General features: G+C 40.2%; 1 protein-coding gene across 3 annotated transcripts in view; it reads left to right on the plus strand.

The window, feature by feature from the left end:
* Positions 1–16,604, plus strand: part of ppm1e (protein phosphatase, Mg2+/Mn2+ dependent, 1E) — a 56,669-nt gene that overhangs the window by 702 nt on the left and 39,363 nt on the right. The gene's annotated exons all lie outside the window — the stretch shown is intronic.

Consider the following 16,604-nt stretch of genomic DNA (forward strand, 5'->3'; position numbering starts at 1 on the left):
GTGCCGTTACAGATGCGGAATTAAAGCTAAAGCAGAAGTTAAAAGCCGCCTCGCCTCGGAATGTGTTCGTGTTGTTCTGCGTGTTTTATTTGCGCACTTGCGCCTGTTTTGTGCCAGAAATTTACGTCGGAGCTGTAGGTCCACAAAAGGTGAACCCCTGGTTTTGCGTAACAGCACGACGTCATTGTGATGTAGGAGGAGGAGGAAGCCATCGCCATCACTGCTGAGCGCATCTTCACGGGCTAAAAATAACCCACCGGTTACGTTATTAGCCTGAATCGTTACGCTCTAAAATCCAAGTCGCAGACTGAATGAATGGCCGCAGACTGAGATTACCACATTTGTATCAGTGACATTTAACAGATGTGTGCTGTTTACCTCAACCTCAATCCCATTGCGAAAGGAAAAGAAGCAAAGTACAGATATGTTTATGAGTGGACTCTTCTCTAACATGCACGCTTTTAACAGCTGCTCAGTTAAATTAGTAACAATCCAGCTTCTGAGGCACGAACAAACTTGGCATGAACGGTAAAGCTGAGACAGAAATGTACGGCTGCCCTGAGCTCTGCTGCCTGGCCTGGTTTTTGAATCCAAAATAGGTGCAGAAACTGTGCTGGGAAGAAGAGGGTGGAAGGACTCATCTAGGGCACCGAGTGGCAAGGGGACTGCATGGTTGCATGTTGAAAATGACTGCACCGACCGGTCTGCATGCATGCTCTTCCAGCTGTGGTGAAGATAAACTCACGCACAGCCCGGAGTGCTCACAGGGGCTTTCTGCAGAGCGTATTTAACCTGTTGCAGCAGCAGCCACATCCAGATCAGTGTCACCGCACATTCACGCTGTCTCTATCGCAATGTCCAGGTTTGTTTGGCTGGCGGATACAAGGTCACTGACCGTTCAGCACTTAACATCTAGCGCAGCTTGCCACCTCCTCCCTCTCCCTGTCTTCACATGCAGGTTAACCCCAAAGGACAAAGAGTGGGAACAGTATGAAAAAACCTGTAGATTTTTCTGTTTAACTCATGCTCTTTAGGAGCAGCTGCATCGGCTGGCGTGCCTGTGCCTGATGGTTTTAAATATTCAAAGAGCAGGAGCTAACAAGTTATTAGCAGGTACAATACATAACCACTGAGTGTAAAGGTTTCCAAACTGAGATGCACAATAGAGGAGGAATTAGCTACTACCCACTCTAAATTTATTGAGCTTTTTTTAAAATGTCTTCTGTATTTGAGAAACCTCCACAATAACCAAAGAAAGCATGAAAGATAGAAGTGCCTTTAACCTTAAATCAGTATTTATAATGACCAACAGGGGGCGACTCATGTGGTTCCAAAAAGAAGTCCAGATTATAGAAGTCTATGGGAAAATGACTGTGGGCTCCTATGATCCATGACCTCAGTAAATGCCGTCCTGATGACTTCCTAGGCCCAATCACTAGTTTAAGGTCATAGATTAAAACATGAAGTCAATTTTGTAAAATATAGTTATTATTAGAGTTAGAAAAGAGGATCATCCAGCATAAAAATCCAGCCAATGAGAATGCAGTGTCTTTGTTTTCCCTTCGGACTGATCCTTTCGTCACATTTTGTATCAAATATCAAGATGACGATAGTGAAAATACTAAGTTTGAGGCTTCATGATGCCACTTTTTTAACCGTTCATCTACATTCATCTTTTGCAATGTCACATCACACTTCCATCTTTTCGTGATACTTTGATACCCACAGTGAATGCTAATCTAGTGAAAGCTGTAATGTTTAAAGATTGTCGCTCACGATCCAATCACAAACAAGTGATTGGGACTGTATTGCAGATATATATATATTTTTTTTAACCCACTGTTTCAACGCTTCACAGTAGGCGTGCCTGATCTTTCAGCAACTGATCAACCATAAGGTGGGCTTACAGAGTTTTGATTAGCCTTTAGTAAAACTGTGCAATTAATCAAATTTTAATCTAAGCAGCAGTTTTGCCTTACACTTATTAATAAAACAAAACAGCCAAGGTGATTATTGGACCACGTGATCACTCCCCACAACGATCAGCTTCTCCCTTAGTTTTGTGTAGAACTTCAAAAGCGGCCAGAATTTTTAAATTTAGCAACATATTTGAAAACTCAAAAAGTAGAATTTTTCTCAACATTACAGCACAAGTCTCAAGTCTCAAAATCTCTTGGTGTTGCCGGGTTCAGCTAAAGTCACAAAAGGGAACACAACCCAAGTTTACTCCAAGCTTGTTGCACACTTACCTTCGACAAGACGTTGAGGGAGCTTCACAACCTCAACGTCTGGGAAACCATTTAAATGCAATCGCTCACCAACCATGTTTTTTTTGTGGTCACACGGAGGTTGATGATCTATTTTTTCCTCTACTGTGATTGAGGCCTTAAGCAGTCACTGCACTTCACACTGTGCTTCGTGTACTTTATAAACCTGGATACGACAAAACATGTCGCCTGTACGATGATATCACCTACGGAGATGCACGTCTGCACTATCCTCCCTCCTGCATCGTGATAATACAGAGGTGGAATACACAGGGAGGAGACATCACACAATCTTTGTTAAAATTTCAGATTTGCACTGTAGATATGCACGTTTCCTATTGCTTGGCTGGTTAGTGGATCAACAGCAGCCATCTTTGATCGTATGAGCGACCAAAGACATTGCCAGGAAAATTTCAGCATGCTTATCTTTAGTCTTGGAAAGCCCGAAATCACACATCATATATTTTATCTAGCTGCCCATATGGACACTAAAACAGGTTTGGTTTTCTGTGATGATTCCTCCAGTTCATACTGCACATTAGGAGTCTACTCGCTAATGCGCTTCATACTTTAATCCAAAGATGTGTGACTTCGCTCTGACTCACAAGTCTGAGCTTTCAGCTGGGTGAACGTGAGCTTCCACCCTCACCACCTGGTGCCAAACCACTCCAAGGAAGCAGAAAGTTGAGGCCCGAAGCAAGAGTTTGAATCTGATGGGTTTCTATAGAAGTGACTGTTAGTTCATACATTCTTGGTTGTATTCAACCGATTTCAGAGCTGACAGAGCTGCATATGAAAGTACAAATGTCTGATGTGATGAAATTGGACATTAGTTGATCTTTAACCCGACAGCTTACTAGTAAAAAGTAGCACACCTAATCTTTCAGTGGACTAGTTACCAATTCAGGCACCTTGCTTAAGACAACCCTGGAAAATATCCCAATCTTTAATCAAAAGGTATTCCACATTGCCTCTTTATCTGTTTCTTAACTTTGTAATAATTCTTTGATGATATAAATGAATTAAAATACTATCAATAATAATGCAAAATAATTGCTGCACACCAAGATTATTACATAAGACTGTGTTTTTATAACTAAAGCTAAACCAAAAAGTAAAAGTAGGTGTGAAAAAACATTTTAGCCAACTGCCACACAGCATGTTTGTTCATCTGTAATATATAAATGGTAATATAACAGTGAACTAGGCCATTTGGAGAATGATATTAGTCTTAGATGCTGTTATTGCTTGAACTTCGTTTTACTACAGCCCTCGGAAACTTCATGCCCTCTGAAACAGGTGTGAAGGTGAAACAAGGCAGAAGCATGGCTGCAAGATGTGGGTGTTTTATATGTACTGTAGTAATATTTTTGCGCAGCTCTGTGTGATTCATCGTGTGAGAGTTACTGCTGATCGGATTCGAGTGAAAAGCTAAAGTTGTGGCAGTCATTTTAAAAATAAGAGTCCGTCCAATCTGGATGTGTGAAGCATCCTTTAGCCAAGCCTACCAAAATAACTGCAGCTCAATGCACAGGCTTACTTTGTAAAATATCCCACTGTCTCTGTTTTCTGGCAGAGGCACTTTGTTGTACATTTGGCTTGTTAGAGGCAATGAATCACTCATTGGCCACTCTCCATGTAACACTATATTTTCAAGGGAGACAGATTTGAGGAGCTACTGTATGAAGGTCAAACAGGGCCATTTATTTCTCCCATCTTATATACCCAAGGCAAAATGTTGGAGGCGTTAAATTATTAATTAATATATACTGCTTAAGGAAAAGCCAGTTGGTTCCCAAAAACCCAGAGGACTCGTCTTCTGGGAAACATGAATATCCCAGATCGGCTCTCCAAGATAAACAAAAGCATCAGTCATTTCAGCCAGCGGAGCAAAACTATATGTTTAGAAGCCATGACGCTGGTCAGTTGGGAGCAGAAGTGGGAGTAATTTACTGCAGAGCCATAAAATTTACTAACAGTTGGACGTGTGAAGCAGCCCGGGTTGATGGATGGGTCAATAAAACATTTAACTGTAGAGACGACCTTTCATTTACTATTTCAGATTCACACGCTACTCGGGTTTGCTTCAATAAAATCCACAATTTCCCCCCCAAACCTCAATGAACTTATTATTATAACTAGTTAGACTTAGCAGAGAAGATGTTTAAACCCCAATGTTTCACTACATTTTTAAATTACTGTGCACTGAATGGGTTGAATCAGTGAATGATTGGATGAATCTGATTTTCGGCTCAGTTTTATGTGATTTAGGTATGTTTTATGTCGCTCTTATTGCTCACATTGTGCTGTGTTGGGCTGCTGCAGCTGTTTTCAGAGAAAAGCTCTTAAACTCGTTCTGTCCAGACCATTTGGCAATATTTACAAGTAAAATAATCAGTCAGGGAGAAAGTTGGAAACAATAATATCCGTCTCACTGTTTTTCTCACATGCAGTGACGAGTGGGTGCTCACTCTCAGAAGTTGTGCCTCAAGGAGAGTTCTTGCAAGAGAGCACGGCCTCTGAACAAACCAACAAAAACAAGCTGTATATCAGATATGGTAAAAAACTAGAAAAATACACATAGATACACATCAAACCATACTATTGCTGGGACGACAACAAGCCAAATATGATAAATATTGAAAATGAAATGAGCAGCATGCACGCTGCAGGGCTCCAGTTTGACTGTTTTATCGCACTAGCAAAATGATAAAAAGCGCTTGTGCTTGAAGACGGTAGCAGTAGTTGACAGAGACAGTATAAAAGATGGGACATAGCTACTGTGACCTCACTCCAATCGGTTTCTGAAGTCCCGTTTTGAAGCCTAGAGATGAGCGTTTTCTGCCATTTTGGCTGCACAAAACAGATTTGGTGAAACGTCACAGTTTTCATGATGTAGTTTTCTATTAAAACTAGAGCCCTGCAGTGTATGAGCCTGAGCAGAGCATTTTCTCCAGTGTCATCTCCATTGTATCTTAATTTTTGACCATATTGGGACAATAATTGACAGAAAAAACATCATCTTGTGTTGAATAATACTTAAAACTAATGACTGAGACTATAAGCTCATAGATCAACGGAGCTAAAGGGTCGGTTTCCCATAGATTTCCATACAACCGTTTACAGCCAGAGAAGTTTCCGCCTGAAGGGAAAGAGTTCAGGTTAAAGCCTCACTTTTCAGTCCCAGAAGTAGGTCCTTCCATTTTATATCGGGAATTAACACAAAAACTGTCTAAACTTTCATCAGATCAAAATGAACAGAACGCGTTATGAGATGGTTGAAACCAAAATTATAGCAAAAAAGAGAGTGAATCACATTTGCAAAGGGATCAGAAAAACTTACAGCTCAAACTAAAAAGTGGATGATGTGTCAGTGTTGTTTCCTCAACTTGTTTAAAATCTGTTATTTTACTTGAATCCAACCAGGAAAGTTCATCACTTTAGCAGCCGATCTTGCAGATTTAAGTGGCGTCTGGTTTAAAGTGTTTTAACATGTAAAATGAGCTCCCTCAGTATTAGGCTGGAGGCAGTCCTGCAGGTACAGGAGAAACAGGCAACACATAGATCACGTATCACCTCCAATTCAGACCCGATACACGATCTAATGTATCACTTAAGCGCCCATTAACCTTGGCTGCAAGCTCTTAAAGCTGGGCTCTTTGTGCATTAAGGCTGCGAGTGGAAATGCAGAAGTATTAGCTGCGTGTATTATTTGTTTTTGTTTTTTTACATAATTTACAGCACTTATCATTGTAGCAACCCAGGTATCCTCTTGCTTAGAGTAACAATGGTCAGTCTGAGTACAGCAGGCAGGAACAGCAGCAGATTAATCATGTTTCAGTCAAGCGTCTTTGTATGTGAAGTTTGATAACAGTGCTTCAGACAACAACATGGCCAATCAGTATGCCTGGTCCACTCTCACTGTATTATTTAGCTCCTTAGTTTTACTTGTTTGAGTTGGCATGTCCTTAATTTCTGGTTGTCTGAGGACAGTGTGTTCAGATCAGTGGGAAGGACATTTTATAGCAGAATGTGGAGCCGAGTTTTATAGTTTACTTTGCAAAATAAATAAATAAACATTAACTATAACATAAAATCCCTTTTCAGTTTAACACAGGGTCTTGGTCTTTTGCTTTTATAGGGATGCAGTAAAAGAATTAAATGAGCGTAAAGGGACGCGGGGAAGGAAAGCTGAAAACAGCTTCCTGCTCTGGCTGTTTGGAATAATGGGTAGAACCGGAAAAACTATTTTTCTGACCCTGAGTTCCTCTTTTACATTTCCATGGGGTTATCCCCAGTGCTAACCAAATAAGCAGCCAAAAGTAGCTGTGTTAATATATGTAGCAGCTATCTTTCCTCTTAAATGAGATCAATGGGTTGTATTGTGCTGTGATATAATTTGGGCTCTCTTGAATCTTGTTTTTTTTGTATGTCATGTATGTTTCTTTATGTATGTCATGGTATGTATGTGATAATCATCACCTTATGGTTTAAATTGGGTTTGTGTGAATGGACAACGTCCTCACGGGGTCGAGGTGATGGGCAATTTGCTCATTTCCCTGCTAACTCATCAGTTTAACATTATTATTATAACAGGACTGATAACAAGTTGAGTCTGCCTCGCTGTAGTTTCATGTAGCCATCTCCAGATATGATTAATGCTTGTAGATCTCGAGATCTAAAATGAAAAAAGTAAAGAGCAAGGGAGATGCTATAAGTTGATACCATTTAAGATGCTCGGCTGATATCCGTCCACTTATCACGGCAGGCTAAATCGTGCAAAGAACAGGTAACCATGCAAAGACGTCTCTCATCTCTCTAATTTATAGAGGTTTTCTAGTCTTAGTGACTCCTCAAAGCAATTTAGACTACATCTAGCTATACAGTCATACTGCACTTTATTCTCTATGCTTTAAGCTCTTTATCTTCCTCACATTCACAGCCACATTAGAATCCCGAGATAACCTGGGAGGAAGCCACGCAGGCACATGGAGAACATGCAAACTCCTCAAACCGGGAACCTTCTTACTGTGAGGCAACAGTGTCAGCACACGTATGTGCTGCTGAGAGAGAGCAGTGTTGTCTTTTTTGTGTTCGGGGCAAACATGAAGGGTTGGAAGCACAACCTTAGGCAGAGTCCGGTTTGAATGATCATCTGGTCACAAGGGAAAAATACGTAGTCCCCAATTGGTTTGTGAGTGAATTATTTTGAGGTTGCCGTCAAACGCTAAAGATTGTGCTGCATCAAAGACCTCCATGCGATTTGTTTGACTGAATTCTCTTTACTTGAAAACCAGAAATAGAGGACATTTGCCTTCAAAGTAAAAGTTCCGCCATAACGTGTTAGAATAGGCTTGACTTATTTTGTAGGCGATTTCCATTCGAGTCGCACTTTTCAGAGTTTCAGTACTGCTTGGACAATAACTAGCAGGGGGTTGTAGACAAATCATTGCCCGTGGCAACCTGCTAGTGACCAAAATTATTGCAAGGAGGTCTTTCAAACAATTTTTCCACCAGCAGCTCGTGACCATTGGTGACCAGTCTCTAGGCCTGAGGTAGCATGCCTACCTGTGCTTCCTCTGCCAACCTGTTGGTGTTGGTATTGGTCATCAGAAGACGATGACCCTTTGGAACAGGTCACCCGAAACTAGTTTAAGAAAAATTTATGAGCAAAGCACTGTAAAACAGTTAAAATTGTTTAGGCTTAATTTTATAGGACAATGGGGAGAGGAATCAAGAAAGGCCTTGGGGCGGATTTGAACTTCTTATGGTGCATGCGCGCCTCTTATTTTTCTCTGCAATGCAAAAGAAATCTCCTTTCCCAGATGGAAGCTGTTTATATACCTCACTGCCTGGATAATTTTAATGCACGGTAACAGGAGGCTCTGCTGTGGCTGTTAGAACTGACTGATCATGTAACTGAACTGTAATGTAATGAAAATATTTACAGAGAATACGTGCTGAGTGTGGAGTTTGGCTGATACCTGATCGGTCTGAGCATTGAGGCTGAGAGATGCTAAAAAGCTTTGCAGGGGTTATTGACAAAAAATTTTAGGATATGAATCTGTCAAGCCATCGACACAGTAATGAGGTTAAATCCTCAGATGGATTTGATATGAAATAAAACAGTGGGTATTTGCTGAATCTAGATTTGTACCTGCAGACACGTGGGCTTCGGACGCTAATGGACGAGAAGCTGTAGCAGTTGAAGCAGACTAATGGTATGAGTGTGTTTATATTTGTGGTGGCCAGCATCCTACATGGATGTCTCTACAGTAGCTCTGCTGTGAGTGTAATGATAGTCGGAGGCAGCAGCTCTGGTGATTCATCCCAACGTGTCATTAGTTTGTCTCTGGGTTGAACAGCTAATAATAGACTTGTGCAAAAAGAGAGAGATCCCCTCTGCGTGTGAATGTGTGCGTTAATAGGGGGTGGGTGAAGCACTTGGTGTGCTAGAACGTGATTGGAGGTGTGGACAGAGCTTGTGTGTGTGTATTAATCCATTTTCCTCCAGGCAGCTGGGAGTCACATCTGATTTTTGTAGATAATTGATACATTTGTTGAAATATCTACAGATATTAGCGGGAAACACACACACACAAACAGACTGGGTAATATTTGTAAAGTTGCTTTTTTAAACTACTCTTGTCCAGAAATGTGTCCAAACTATAATTTGGAACCTGTAATTTAGTATTCAGTATCTTTATATAAGTAGAGATACTAAACAAAAATAATCAGCTGCTGATGTTTACTTCATTTCTATCAGACAGCAGTAAAAAAAAAAACCCTGATGTGCTGCACTATTATTAAACGCGAGGCTGTGGTTAACTAAGGAAAATCCTGCACACTATCTGCTTAAATAGAATTACACACAGATATAAGTATCAAGTATCATTTAGCTTGGAGCGGGTGGAGCTGCTGACAGAGCCTTAAGCTGGTGATAATTATTCAACTAAATATATTGAAATAAGCCAGCAGTGTTTCCTTACTCATATAATTTACTTGGGCGGGTCACCCAAGCATTTTAAACATACACCACGCAAGTAAATTTCAGCTCTGTAAAGCCTGAACCATGAAATAATTCCCTGAAAATTCAAATTTTTTGAAACAGGAATGGTTATTGATTTTTTTTCTAATTACAGCATTTTTGTGCATTTTATTGTTCGCAGTAGCACTGCATGTGTCTACATCAGGTTTTTAAAGGATAAAAAAAAATCACACTGATGATGTAGAGGCATCAAAAACTCATGTATCATATATGATGAACTTAGTTTTACAGGGTTAGGATACATTTTTATCCTTTCATCTTCCAAAACTGGTAAATGGTAAATTGTACTGGTTCTTATATAGCACTTTTCTACTTCTACTACTTTCATAAACACACTTTTTTGTGGAGGGGTATTGCTCAAAATTTCTACTGTAAAAAACAAAAAGGTAGGAGCAGAGTCTACATCACTTGGTCACCACCTTTGTTACCAGTTGAAGATCAGGCTCTGGCTGCTGGGCTGGGGTCAGCAGACATTTGGCTGTGTCATCCCTTGAGGTTCTTGGCTCTGTGTTGACTGCCCAGTACGGAAAGGACAAGTTTTGATACTTTTCTTGGCCTGCTGTTAAGATAACTGAAGAACTTCATAATTACTTTAATGTATTTACTGAATGTAGTACAGTAAATCATTACAATACCAACTGAAAAATGTAATGTGACTATTGTAATGTGGTACTTTAAAACACACTGCACCCACCAATGTTTAAAACAGCGATGCAATTTGTTTTTGGTATAGCCCCTAGTTCTTATTTTGAAAGTTTAATCACTGAAAACTAGCTAACTCCAGTTAAATAGTTAATAGACTGTTATGTACAGCATATAAGGTGCTTTTCTAATATAACTAAACCCCACACTCACAAAGATTTCATATGCAGCTTTATTCTGGAGGATCTGGGAAGCAAACCACCTTAACCAGAGTCACACAGTTCTTCTCTTCTAGTGTTTCCCTAGATCAGGGGTGTCCAACTCTGGGCCTCAAGGGCCGGTATCCTGCAGGTTTTAGATGTGTATTTAATCCAACACAGCTGATTTAAAAGGCTACATTACCTCCTAAACATGTCTTGAAGTTCTCCAGAGGCCTGGTAATGAACTAATCATTTGATTCAGGTGTTTTCACCCAGGGTGATATCTAAAACCTGCAGGACACCGCCCCTGGAGGCCTGGAGTTGGACACCCCTGCCCTAGAGGTAGGTCAGCTTGCTGAGTCTGTCTCCATCATTTTGGACTCCATCTATTGGTGATTGCCTTTTTCTGCTCTGGGATCTGGAGGGCTACTCTGAGGACCTCAATGCAGGTAGCTAACTTCAGTCTGCAGAAGAAGTGGCTGGAGATACATCTGATTATTGCTCAGATGTCACGAAGTGTATATGATGGCTCAGTGTTCAGAGGCCAATGATGTGACTTGTATCTCCCTAGGAGAGCATACGGTCTGAACAGTTGACCAGTTGAAACTAGGATCCTAAATAAATGCTCATGTTTGCCAGGAGATTATCGACTGAAGACAGTTTCTCTGCACAACGCTCCGGGTGAGCTGTCTGCCCGCTGATCTCTTTCTTGTTACTACATGTAGCACAGTTAAGCAACCATACATTTCCAGTGAAGAGATTATTTTGTTTTTAGAGCAAATAAAATGATCTGTTTGCACCTGATTGTTTTCATGTGTATTTGCACACATTTGATCCTTTGAAGGAATTCCCTCAAATTGAGTCCTTGCTAGATTACAATACTTTAAATTATAAATTTGTTATCGTCCATGAACTGTTAAGTACTGTCCTTTGTCTAATAACTGTCTAAAACGAAAATAAATGTAAATCTGGCCTCATCGGGCACAATTTAGCTTTTCCGGAATAAAGAAAGTGGGCAGCAGTCATCACTGTCAGTTTGTGCTGAATGTTGATGAATTGATGATGACTTGAAGAGCAGGAAGAGGGGGAGTTAAATAACCCCTTCTCTCTCTCACACACACACACACACGCAGCTGATAGATAGTAATTGAGGGGAAAGCCTTTCTATACCTCATTAAACAGAAACGTCTCCCACAGCTGTAAAGAACCAGGGGGCAGGATCCGGCTTCCTCCTGCACACAAGCACACACACTGTTATAGAAGAGTGGGCGGTGAGAGTGGAGCTGCCGTTGACGGCTTTATTAAAGGATAAACCACAACGTGTGACGAGCCGCTGTGCACATGTACTGTATGACTCCATGACGAGCGTCTGATAGCCACAAATCACCTGCCTCACATCACAGACAGTTCTCTTCTTTCCTAACCTTTATTTAGCACTAACCTTTACAGTTTAGGACTGCCTGCGCCTCAGTTATTATATAACGCCACAATATGTTTGGCGTAAATGCGTCAGAGTATAATGTCAAAGCCAAAGTTTGACTTCACATGGATTTCATTGCAATGATTCCTGTTTTAATTGACAACTGAACTTGTCTTCTTCTTAAAGTTTTGCAGTAAATGTAGCCTACTGGTGAAAAACCAGGGCTTTGTAGATGCCTTGCAGTGGTTCAGGCCCATTATACTGGGAATTTACAAAAAAATTTTGATTTTTTTTTTAAATCAATGTATTAATCAAGATGATATTTATCTAATTAACTGGCACTGAGAAGAAGCATTATTTTCTTCATTCTTGAGGACTTGCGGTCTAATTTTGTTTGTATCAGTAAATGCTTTAGTCAGATAGCTGTTTTTCATGTGCAATAAAACGAAAGCCGTTAAACATTCAACCATTTTCTGCTTTTTGTGCATTAGCAACAAGACAGTGAATTCCCCATAACGCTTAATTAAGACAAACAGGTGTTTCTGGACTGCTATAACAACTGTAGGAGGAAGAATACCCTTATTTTGTGCATCTGCTGGCGCTGAAGTCCCAGAAATGCCGTTCCCTGAATGGCCAAAATGGTTGACAACAGTGTTGGGGTGAATTTTAAATTACTTTCCTTGTATTGTATTGAGGCTTTTTCATTATTAGGGGTGTGAGAGATGTACCGATTAAGCCACTATCTCCCCGAAGGTATCACCTCAGCTCATTCAATGACCTCAACTGGACCTCTCAATGTGGTTGTGGCCCCTTTAGGAGTCTTTGTAACACAATGATCTGACAAACAATAAGCGTTTGTCAGGATTTCTTTGTGTACTTTCTGTCCAAGTAGTCAGCTTTCTAGTTCAGGTGAGTGCAATTAAAGAATTAGCACAGTAGCAACTGGGGATAGTTGTAGTTCTTAATGCCTAGGTTAGGGAAGGTAATTTTCCAGGACAAGATGACTGTTTAGTGACGCAATTGTTTGCCTAGTTATGGTTAGTTGCCATAGTTGGCTGTGCGAATGCAAACTTCATAGGTTTCCTATACAAATCCTGTAAAGTTTAAAGTTGACAGCATTCAAAGTCCTTGGTGCCAAACGATACCATACTCAAGTTTTTGCTTTTTGTTTGCTAACTTCGCTCAAGGCACTCTTATTTGAATAGTTCAACTTTTGCTCCAACGCTGTGGCTGTCGGTGTGTCTTCTTTCTTTAATCAACCAAAATGCACAAGGGTCCAACATGGCGATGGGGCTGCGGACACTGACGCTCAAAGTATATAGTTTCCTGGTGGTAGGTCAGGAATCAAGGCTATAATAGGTAGCTACAATTAAACTAAAAAGTAAAACTTGATGTGAAAAATCATTTTGTGAACTTTGATAACCGAAATGAAAAAATATAGAGGAAGTTTTAGTATTTGTGAGTTTGGTATAAATCTTATTTCAACTTGTCTGATGAGGTTTTGATGGATGCATTTATTGAGACTTTGGATGTCTACAAGGCTGTGGGTCATAATACCTGCACTGATTTTCCTAAATCTTGCCTCTGACATATGCTGTCCATTTAATGGTAATAATTTAAAATGACTAAAACTAACACTGAATCTAAGAGAAACTAAACTTAAACCGGTTCTGGAAACAAACTAAAGTAAACTAAACATAAAAGCAAAAAGTCAAACAAAATGAAAATGAGAAAATACAAAACTATAATAACTCAGTGAGGAAATTAGTAACTCTTAACATCTTTACAAGAGAAAGAGAAGAAAAAGGTCACGTGGGAGATCGCAAATGTCCCAAACTTCTATAACCATCCAAGTTGCAGGAAGCCAGCGTCCTCTTCATCTCAGGTATAGGAAATCCATTTCCCCGTAAAATCTTGGTGTGAAAGTCATGGTCATCATTAAGATGGGAAGCATCAGGTTTACTCCAGTTCTGTCCGTCTCCTTTTTTTTTTTTTTTTTTACCAAAAATTTGTAATATTTTAACATATACCATTCATTTTTTAACAACACTTTCTTTTATTAGCCCAAGGTACAATACAATGGCACCTTTAAAGTTTTCATACCCTGGGTCCTTCTTTAAAACATATATTGTCCCAAAATATTAGAATTTTCCTGTGTGGTTAAAATATGTGTGAACGGTTGGCGCCCATGTGGCGGCACTCCCTCCACTGTAAGGTGTAATAAAAACTAATCCTGTGTTTCCAACCAAATTCTCTTCACTTCCTTAAAGAGCTTTAAATGCTAATAATAGTATTTTAAAGCTAATTCTTTGCAGTACAGGGAGCCGGTGTGATATGTTCAGCTGAACGTGCAAAAATCCAAATAGTTTTAAACCACTGTGTTTAATAAAGCTTTATTTGGACCCTGGTTTATTTGGTGGAATAGCAGGAAGTTGTTTGAAAGGTTCCTCTTCCTGCTGCTGTTGGTTTGTTCCTTCAGTATCAGTGCTAACAAACCTCTGTCTGTTCTCAGCTTGTGAGCTACAGTTTGTAGCGGAAGTTAGTTTACACCTATGCTCCTGCCAGCTTAGTTGTCAATCACACCGGAACGGTTTCACACCCACACTGAGGCTAGCAGGCTAAAGGCCTTCTGATGTCTCTCCAAAGACCAGTTTTTTCCTTTCAGTAATCAAAACTAAAATAATTAAATGGTGGGTATTAATTTATCAGAAATATATTAACAGATAATTGACAACAGATGATGAACTTTACTCATACTTAAAGAGAGTGACAGCTGCCACCCTGTTATAGCCTGCTGTGATCAACCTCTTTGACTTTAACTGACTGACATTTGCCTGCTTCGGGCTGGGCAAACCTCTGCTTTTATAAGTCATGTCCGCAGGTCAAGGACAAGCTTAGCTTTGTTTAGAACAAGCATACCTCTCAAGGGCTTTTTTTAAATGAGGACTTACCTCAGGCTGTGTCGATGAAGTACAAGCCCAATTTGAAAAAGGCTGGGACAATGTAAAATAAAACAGAATGATTAATCTCTAAAAAGTTGTGACAGGGACATGTGTACCTCTGTGTAGCATCCCCGTTCTTTTAACAGCAGCCTGGAAACTGAAGAGACCAGCTGATGGACTTTTTTGTCTAATATAGGATTTTAGCTGTTCAGCAGCTTCTTTGTTGTATTTTTTATTTCATGATGCACCAAACATTTTCAGTTTGTGAAAGGTTTGAATCACAGACAGGCCAATTCAGCACCCGGACTCTTCTACTATGAAGCCCTGCTGTGGTAATAGAGCCTCAAAAGCCTGAAAAAGACATCATCTGGATGGGAGTGAGTATATACCTTTCAGCACTCATGGACCCTTTCTAGCTGCATAAACAGTCAGTTCCATAGGCACTAATGTACCCCCATACCATCAGCAATGCATGCTTTTGAATTGAGTTCTGATAACAAACCAGATGATCTCTCTCCTCTTTACTCCGGAGGACATCCATGTTTTCCAAAATTCATTTCAAATTTCCAGTCGTCTGAGCACGGCACAGTTTTCCACTTTGCCTCAGTTCGTTTTTTAGCCAGAGTTTCGGGTGTGTTCGGGTTGATTGGGACCCACGCCCAGTTTCCCACCTTGGCTCAGGCAATTAGAGGATCATCAGGGGGTCCTTTTGTCCCTCTGTGGGGGGTCACTCCCACTAGGTTTATATCTGGGACTCTCCACCATTTGACCTTAGAACTGAAGAAGCTTCTCGGATGAGAGGTGAAACGTCTTCAAGCAACTTAAAGAAGTCCAGACGCTTTTCTTTGCAAGCTCCTTTGATCAATTACTTATCCAGCCTTTTTTTTTTTTTTTTTTTTTGTCCCTGTCCCAACTTTTTTAGTCATGTCGTGCAGTCATCAAATTCAAAGGGAGCTAATGTGAATTAAATATGTTATATGAGATTTACAGATACAGATCTGTTTTTATTTACATTTGAAAAAACAACCCAACTTCTTACCCCTCAGCAGTAAAAAGTTGATGGGTAGTCGTAACCCTGTCCCGGGGTTTATCTACTGCGAGGCTGAGGGGTAGCACCGGCAGCTTCTGGTATTTTTTTGGACCTGGGGTTGTAGGATGCTGCAAATGAGAGAGAAAATACTGCCAGTGCAGGCGTGTGTGTGTGTAGCAGCATTGATGTCCAGCTGCCCACACACAGTCTTCCCACCCCTACACGCCAGGAGATGTGTTCACACATAGCTGGTGCATCGCAAAAATGAGTGACCTTTAATGTGTAGTAACACCGAGCAATCTGCACGGAGCGATAACGGTTAAATTAAGGAGCAGTAAAAGCATTTTTAACAGTAAATCGGCTTTAAAACTGATAACAAATGAAAACATTCTGTACAAAGCTGATGCTGATTAAATATCAGGATCTTATCCTGGGATACAAAATTTATTTCCTAGTGGGAGATGAAATGGTGTAATATTATGTGCTATCAAATGATTTTAATCCTATCTGGAGCAGTTGGACATGTTTTTTTTGTTTTGTTTTTTTAGGCCCAAACATCTACTGTGTGTGTGTGTGTGTGTGTGTGTGTGTGTGTGTGTGTGTGTGTGTGTGTGTGTGTGTGTGTGTGTGTGTGTGTGTGTGTGTGTGTGTGTGTGTGTGTGTCCTCTGCTTTTTTTTAAGGTCAAGTCTTTGTGCTCGTAATGCGAACACACACAGTTTTTCATGTGAACACTTCTGTGGAGTTTAATGAAAGAAGACACACTCTGTGGTTTTATGAGCACGCAGGGGATTGTCTTGTCTCATATGAACAATCTCTCTCCACTTGGCGCAGCCTACCTCACATTAATTGTCTCTGATGTCTCTCCTGAGCACAGTTTGAAATGTTTTATTATTTATCATTTTGTTGTGACGATAAATAAATGTCTTAACAAGAGAGACCCAATGTGAATGTAATCCAAACATAATTAAGTTGAATCTAAGCGGCAACATGATGTGATTTTAGTTAACAAGGAGCAGTTTTAATAAAAGGAAAAGTAATCCACTAAGAACATATT

Source organism: Rhamphochromis sp. 'chilingali' (genome assembly GCF_963969265.1).
Source record: "Rhamphochromis sp. 'chilingali' genome assembly, chromosome: 19".
NCBI lineage: Eukaryota > Metazoa > Chordata > Actinopteri > Cichliformes > Cichlidae > Rhamphochromis > Rhamphochromis sp. 'chilingali'.